Below are 8,610 nucleotides of genomic sequence, written 5' to 3' on the forward strand. Positions count from 1 at the left end.
GGGCCATGAAAAAAATGGGAGGCTTGAAGGGGGGGCCATGAAAATTCTCATGGTTTGAAAGGGGGGGCCGCAAAATATTTTGTCATTGAAAAAAATTATATGTTAGAAAATTTAGCATTGCATGAGATAGCACTTGATATCGCCTTTAATATTGAATGTCTACACTTTCATTTATGTATTAACATGGAAGTGTGTACGTTTGTATGTACCTATTTAGTGAAGCATAAAAACACTACTCAAGATTAATTTGATACACCCTGAATCACTCTTATATACTCCAAGCTGTTCACACACACACACACACTTACACACACACATATGTATACATACATACATACATGCATACATACATACATACATACATACATACATACATACATACATTTTAGCACTGTGGAAACAGGTTCAGTGTATAATTACCATCAAGGATACATATGTATATATATATATATATATATCACATAAATTACAGGTCCTATGCTATATATATATATATATATATATATATATATATATATATATATATATATATATATATAGGAAGTCAGTGGTAAGATTTGTCCGTAGTACAGTGCTCGATACGTCTGCACGCAGAGCGGAGTATATGTTGAGGGTAGAAGAAAATCAAGTCGGGTTTTTCGTCTCTACAAGCCTGTTTCGTGAGTAAATCACTCGTCAGGAGATGTTGATGTACATTGGGGGGCAGCTGCCCCTCCTGAGATTTTGGGGGGAAAAAGCAAGAAAAAAAACTACTTTTTGAATAGAGCTATTAAAATCGTTATTTACGTCGTGGCGATTCCTAGCATGCGCGATTTCAATGGATAGTTCACTAAAGTGACTGTACACTGACTCATGGCTAAAAGGATATTTCTTTATATTTTCTGACTAGTACATGTAACAATATACATTTGAGTCTATTCCAAATTATATAATATCTTATACAGTGGTCTACTTGGCTCTGATGTTGCATACAAGCATGAATTGAGATTAAATATCCAAGGTGCACTAAAAAGAATTGAACAAAAGTTTACGACCATCAAAAGTCTGAAAGTCTTGAAATTCTTTTTCGGGATTTTTTGGAAGGAAATTAAACTTCAGGAGAAGTCATTTACCATGTGCACATCCGCATAATATCTTTCAGCTTTGCCACAACAAAATACACTTCCAGATAATATGTAATACATAGCATAATTGTTTCAATTCTGGTATTTTATTATGTCTATGGTTTGATATTTTATGCCTCTAAACGGCCTCCTACACTGTCTTATTTTCAATTTTTTTTCACCTTTGGAGTTGTCTTCTTCCAATGCATCATTGTACCATATGATTTCATATCTCCACTGTAGTCACGGTGTAGTTGACAGAAGCCTGAGAAGGGGTGGCTAAAATAATGCTTGAGTTTCAATTGGTGGGCTTAACATTTTTTGAGAAGAGAGGGAACTACACCATTTGTTTAACCGTAAATTGTGTACATTTCCTAACTGTAGCTATGCAGACAAATTACATGAGATAGTATCAAGATGACTGAATAAGTGCTATCTAAACTCGACCTGAATTATTTTGCTATCATTATATATGGTTTGTTTTATCCTTGTCAAGCATTGTGAAAAAATGAAACCGACCTACTTACTCAATGTGATGGGTTAGGTTACCCGTTGACCAGCATTTTTTCTGACCTTACATATAATTGCGTATGCTAAAATATGTATTATGTAAATTACAAGCAAATTTATGTAAATTAGCATTTTTCTAAATTTTAAATGCATGATTGCACCAACACAAAGTTCTGTCCCCCTCGGCAATTTGGTCAGGCTACGGCCCTGCACTGCACTTCAAGCTTAATGTGAAGGTTTAGAAAACTGTGAGTAATACTCATCTGATCACTGTACAGTGTATTGAATACAATTCTGAATTTGCTGTCCCCATCATGAAGTCACAAATGCCTGACACTATAGGTTTAAATATGTATGGTTTTGGAACTGAAAGTATATTGATTACATCTAAGCATTCCACAACATTCTGAATTTCTTTGCACTTTCATGAAGTCACAAATGTCTTACATTTACATGTGTATTGGTAATGCATTTGGTGTAGGAAAGTGAAAGCTATATTTTTCAGACCTAAGTGTGCATAAAATCCTTAGTTTGCTAGCACTTCATGACTACCACAAATGTCTGACATTAGATAGTTATTGTGTTATGAGTATAAATAGATATTTGAATACACTATGTAGGTGATGTGATGTCCTTAGATACTCCCAACAAATGTCCCCACTACAGTTTTTCACAAATCACGCATGTGAATGTGTGTTTACTCTGTGTCTGTGTTTCTGTGTATGTATCAGTGAATGACAGTTAAAACCACCACATCAAATGCCTTGGTATTAAGTGATGACTACTTATGGTGTCTAGTTGGGAAATAAACAAGATTATACCACATGTGTATGATTACATGTATAGTCAAAATGTTTTATTTTGTTTTGTTTTCTAAAAAACTTCCTCTACAACTACTAAGTTGTTTGGGCTGAAATAGTAACATAATAGTAGTACCAAAAGAAATATTACAGTTGTGCTACAGTAACAAAAAAAATTGTACTCTTTTTAGTTATTGTAGGGGGCAGGATATTGTGCACTTTTTTTTCTTTTTTTCTTTTTTTGGGGGGGGGGGGCCATGAAATTTTTATACTTTTGAAAGGGGGGGCTGTGAAATTTTGGTCACAGTGGATGGGGGGGCCAGGAAAAAAACCAAGTCAGAGATAATTTCTCCCCAGGCCCCCCCCCTGCCGTAAATTCTGTCCGGTCCCTAACTACTACATCGGAATGAATTGTTCGTATTCTTGTTGTTCCGGTATGTGAGCATGCTCAGTAGATTGCCACTATTATCCTGTTGTCGTTTTGGAATGACTATTGATTAAGTTATCACTCATTTCACCGTTTCAGAGTGGTTGTTTTCAATCGTTTACTCTCATTTTCTTGTTGCTAACTCACACTATGTTTATCTCAGCGTTTGAAAGAAAGAAAGTTGTTGTTGTTGTTGTTGTTGTTGTTGTTGTTGTTGTTTCCGTCGTCAGATTAATATCAGTATAGTTTCCTCACATTTTTCTTCGACCGAAAAAAAGACGCCCAACACGTTCTGAGTCTAACGTCTTTATTCCGGAGAAACGCCCGGAACGGCAACTCGTCGCCTAACGAATTTCTTTAAAAGTGTTTGAACTTTTCGGTGCATTTCTTTCATTTTGCAAGGCGATATATCAAAGAAATGTTCGATTTTACTAGGATTCCGACAACAATATTTGCATAGTGTAGCAAAAAACATTAGTTCAGGACAAATTGGAAGTTAGCTCGTACGTCATACTCGAACGTACTACCGTCCCTAGCAAGGGTACTGTAACCACAGTACCTGTACTCCGTTTGTAATGTCAATTGTTCGGTATATTATATCAATTTACCAGCGAGGGCATATTAATTTGTATTGATAAAAAAAATATGAACGTACCTGATTGAATTGTGCCCTGGTACTCGGTACGATACGAGTTGCTAGTACACGTTGGAAAAGCAGCCACGGTCCTCATAGCATTCTATCAACTGTACAGTACGACTGCGAACACAAACACACCTAACCACAAAATTATTTCTTACGCATGCGCACAAACCACCCCTACAAAATGATACAAAAATACAAAATACAGAATAAGTGGTCACAGTCTATAGGAGAAATCTAGGATTTCCTTCGATAAAAAAAACAAGTCAGTTCCATTTTCCGATCATGAAAGAAATGGATAATATGTTATCTGAAGTGACGTTGACAACTACAGACAGGGTGTAAAAACACGTTTCATGCATGGAAGAAACCGAGGCATTAGTAAGAAATAGGCCAGTGCCCTTTACATTGTATCCCCATAGATTAGCACACACAACTTAGCAAAATAGTTTCATTTAATCTAATATAAGTACAACCTCCTAAGTAACGCTCGTGTTTAGGTTTAAAGGCCACTTCATTTTGCACTTGGTATAATAGCATATTAAGGCCAAGTCACAGTCCATTCTTAATAGAAAACCAATTTAAAACCACGTATGTCGATATGTAAATTACACCAATAGGTCCGACAACGATTGACATGATACCCACCTTTACATATTTCTAACCCCGTGGCTTAAATAATATTTCAAGATCGTACATCCCAAGATATATCACTCGGTCTTTCTTGTACATTTTCTTTTTCACTGTCTAGAAAATAATATAAAAGTGGTTGATTATACTGGTCAGTTATGTAATTATGAAATGAAAATATAATATGAAAGAAAAACTTGCCAAATAGAAATTTGGCCACTAGATTATTATGCTGTGTCTGTGCAAGACGGCCATGGAAAATGTTATCGGGGTAATTGGGGTCAAAGGTCAAATTGCAAAATGTAGCGATAGATCATGTTCCGTTATTGGATGGACCATTGACTAAAGTAGAAAACACAAGTACATTTATATTGCTTAGTTCTGTTATAGCTAATAACGTGCTAATGGGAAACAGACGCTCGTTCAGTCGTATGTCTTATATCAAACATTGTCATTTCCAAACCAGAAAGTTAGATGCAAGATGTCGATGGATTAATCTTTAGGTGTGAAAGAAAGCTATAGTAGAAGTGAATGCAGGATTAAAGAATGAGTTTATTTAATCCTTATGGCTCCACTGATAATATACCACCAATGTGAAAATCTGGGATTGAATCATTGGCCTTTAACAGAAGGAAAACCTGTCCATTCATTGTTTTTCAGGTTGCCAACCAGTAGATTTGTGGTTTTCATTAATTATATGCTGTTTCAGACCAAAATTATGATTTTAATAGAATCGCCCCCCCCCCCCCAATATGGGGAGGGTATTAGCTGTTCTCATGTGCCCTCCCACATGGTGTCTGGTGGTGAATAATATCGACTCTCCAACTTGCCAACGGTCGGCCAGCCTACTGCCCACCCACAATATTGACAATGGTTTACTCCTCAAAACTGAACCGTTTGTGCTATCCACTATAATACCAACAACTCATGTTGACCTACATAATGTGCACCCCTCTCCTACAAATTCATGTATTCCCTCCCACTGTATCAAAATTAGGACTTCCCCGCTGAAATTCTTCCTTCTTTGCTCCCCTCCCGCTACCGATCGAAAGAAAAATTGCCCGCCCACTGAAAAATTGTGTAAGAACAGCTTTTTGCAAGAACAAGAAATTCGTTCACTGCACCAGGTTTCTGGTATTTAGTTGACTGAAAGGATAACCACAAGTGAGACAAATTTTGTCTTCGATGCATTTCTTATATACCTAAAGGAAACCAAGAAAAGTAATTTCCACCAACTACTATCTGGTTGACAGTCAACGTTTATTACACCATTATTTAAAATTGGAGATAAATCATCACCCTCAAAGCATCGCCCAGTGTCGCTAAACGTCAGCTGGTTGCACAATTATGGAGTTTGCCATTATTAAATACATAATGAACCACAGCGAAACTCATAACATCATTACATCGAGTACAGCATGGATGTCAACAAATAAAAGTCACAACTCCCGGCAACAGTTGACAACGTTATCTAGTGAGCGACCATATGGATGAGGATTGGCTATTTATTTTGGATTTTTAGTTTACAAAACAATTTTGTCATAGCTTCCTACTTGAAAAATCAATGTGAAACAACATCATATTATGCCAAGTCCTTTTTCTATAATTCAATAAAATGTGCAAAATGTATGTTCTTGTACGTACAATAACAAACTTTTTAACATGCTTTTTATAGCTTTTTACACACACTATTGAGTTGCAAAGATAGACTTGGATAATGTCGTTTTCCATTGATTTTTAAAGTAGGAAGTCGTGATAAAATTGTTTTATAAATCAAAATTCCAAAATAAATACCCAGTCCTTATCCATAGGGCCACTTTAATATACTGACAGGGGAGGGGAGGGGACCAGACTGATATCGTTGAGTTGGATTTACATCCCCACAGTCCCACTTTTGTCAAAACTAGATCACCTTGGTGTGAGAGGCCAATATTATGACTGCCAATGGCTAAAATCATTCCTTACCTATCGTAAGTAAACAGTTTATGTAGACGATGTTGTATCCGTGGCTGAAAACGTAATGTCAAATGTAACCCATTGCACTGTTATGCACCCCTCCCCCGTATTTGTACACGTACATATGTGCAAATGACTGTTTGATATACCTACATATACCATCCTATTCACAGCCAAGATCATCATAAAGTCCTGCATGGTGACTTGCATTAACTTGAATTATGGCAGAGACGATGGCTTATATACCACCGAATTGCACAGTCATAAAACAATCACTCTATGCTAAACATAAACCAAAGAACTTCGACAACATTGATATTGTGTAACCTGAAACTACAAACCTGTTGATTCAAACCCATACTTTGGGTTAGAGCTTTCTCTCACTTTGTCATGGCATATCCACATACACAATAGCTATGAAAAAGGCAAATTCCGACACGGGCCTAAGGCTTGTGAAAAGAAATCTCAACTCTGTTCCCAGAGAAACCAAAGTTTTTGGTCATCAATCAATTGTTCGATCAATGTTTGAATATCCTGCTTCAATGTGGGACAGCGTTCTACAGTCAGATGTCTATAATCGACATAACAATGTAATAGCTATACTTCAAAATCTTGAGTGAACTGCATTACAAACCCTCCGGAGAAAAGCCTCTAGCCTTACCAACCTATACAAACTCCGAAAAAGGTTAACTGTATGTCACAGCTCACAAACGACTGTCACTAAATATGAAGCGTACTCGTCTTCACCCAGCTAGATAGAAACACTTTGATGCACACATTGAAATATTTAAGAACCGATTCATCACCAGAACAATGGATTCTTTCCCCTTTGTTAATGAATCACCTTCTGCATCTTCTTTCAAGAAAAACGTAGCGAAAACTTAAATCAGTACTACTGTCTTAGGCCTGGGCCCTCATTGACGTGATATTCCTTAGGAGGCAGTGCAAATACAGAAACCCTGCATCACGTACTCTCTAAAATGGGCTTATGAAAACAGGCAGTTTACATCTGGCTAAGAAGAGGCCTGCTATCCACTAGGCGAAGCCTCATGGGAAGGAAACAACGTTAGGAGCTCCTTAAACCTTTGCTGAAACAGTGCTGAGGCAATTCTTTATTTGTTTACTTCCCATAATGCATCGCCCCAATGTACAGCACAGAGTTACTGTTAGTGTACTCCGTGATCTACCGTTAGTCAAGACCAGGTTGAATTTATACAAGCGAGGTGGAGGGAAGGGCTAGAGGTGTAGCGTCATATAGCATTTGTTACCTTACATGATTTGTATGAGATACAGGAATAATTAATCAATAAGTACACATTTATGGTTGTGTTATCTGAGATTTCCTTTGCAAAAATGCATCATAGTATGTGTCTTTATACATTAAAACATCCGACTTATTTATTTCTAACCCCGATTATGTATAAACCACATTAGCTTCCATTGATCGCGAATCGATTTAGGATATACATTATATTTACATATAGGTCGATGTAGTGAGGTCTTTTATTAAATGGGATCAAAGGTGCGAGTGCTTGGATTTGACCTACTTTTGTAATGCACGGGGGATCGCTCTAAATAGAGTTTTAAAAATGAAAAATCTGACAAAGAGGCTTGCTATAGCATAGGGCAAGGCATTATGGGTAGTAAATAAAATTTGGATCTTAAGGCTTCTTGAAACATTTGCCTCGACATTAATGGGCAAGCATTCAATAGGTTTGGAGTTCCTAACTTTGTTTACTTTCCAATGATGCCTCGCAGGTCTCTTTTCAGTCAGATTTCCCCCTTTTCCATACTGCATATTAGAGAGACCATGAGTTGAAAGGTTGGTAAACATCTTACCGTGTTTCTAGAACACAAAAAAATGCACCTATTATGAAATCATCTTCACTTGTGTTCCCGCTAGCTACTGAATGTATACCATCCATAAAATCAGGCCAGGCCATGGTCCACCAGATTTGTTCTGTTCTACCCCCCCCCCCCTCCCTAGTCCTGTTGTCCTGTGTGTAGGTCTATCAGTTTCATTCTCTGTCTGGGGTGTTACATGTTATATACTTAGATATCTAGTCTTTCTTTAAAAGCTAATCGATGAGTAAACTTCGATAGAACAGAACAAGATATATGCTATCAGACAATTAGTAAATGCCATCATAGCCAATTCTATTGATTATTATATACATCATAGATTTACATAGTAGTCTACTAAGGAACGCCACCACTTTAGAAAAAATACAGGAACTTGGATATCGTGCTATCGACATTTTCTTTTCAGAATCCATAAATCAAAGTTAAATGGCCTTCACCTCACCTACATTTCTTGCATGGTTACAAAATTAGAAATTCACTATCAGGTAGTATCTCAAAATTAAAATAGCTTTGGCCTTGTCTGGAAATAAAATGTATGTGTAGTCAGTGTTGGTATACACGTAGAATGTGATACACTACGGTGGTGAACATTGAGTGACTCCCTGTCTGTCATTGAATATCTAGGAGAGTGAGACCCTATAATGACTCCCCTGTCTGTCCTTGAACAGAGTGTAGTGGCGC

General features: G+C 37.0%; 1 protein-coding gene across 2 annotated transcripts in view; it reads right to left on the bottom strand.

Annotated features, from left to right (window-relative positions):
• The window catches only part of LOC144437548 (thyrotropin-releasing hormone receptor-like), a 76,534-nt gene extending 72,937 nt beyond the window's left edge, over window positions 1–3,597 (bottom strand). For both annotated transcript variants that reach the window (XM_078126505.1, XM_078126504.1), the window contains exon 1: window positions 3,496–3,597. The gene's annotated coding sequence lies outside the window, so the exon portion shown is untranslated. The remainder of the gene's footprint in view (window positions 1–3,495) is intronic.
• Between the last annotated feature and the right edge of the window lie 5,013 nt (window positions 3,598–8,610).

Source organism: Glandiceps talaboti, chromosome 7 (genome assembly GCF_964340395.1).
Source record: "Glandiceps talaboti chromosome 7, keGlaTala1.1, whole genome shotgun sequence".
NCBI lineage: Eukaryota > Metazoa > Hemichordata > Enteropneusta > Spengelidae > Glandiceps > Glandiceps talaboti.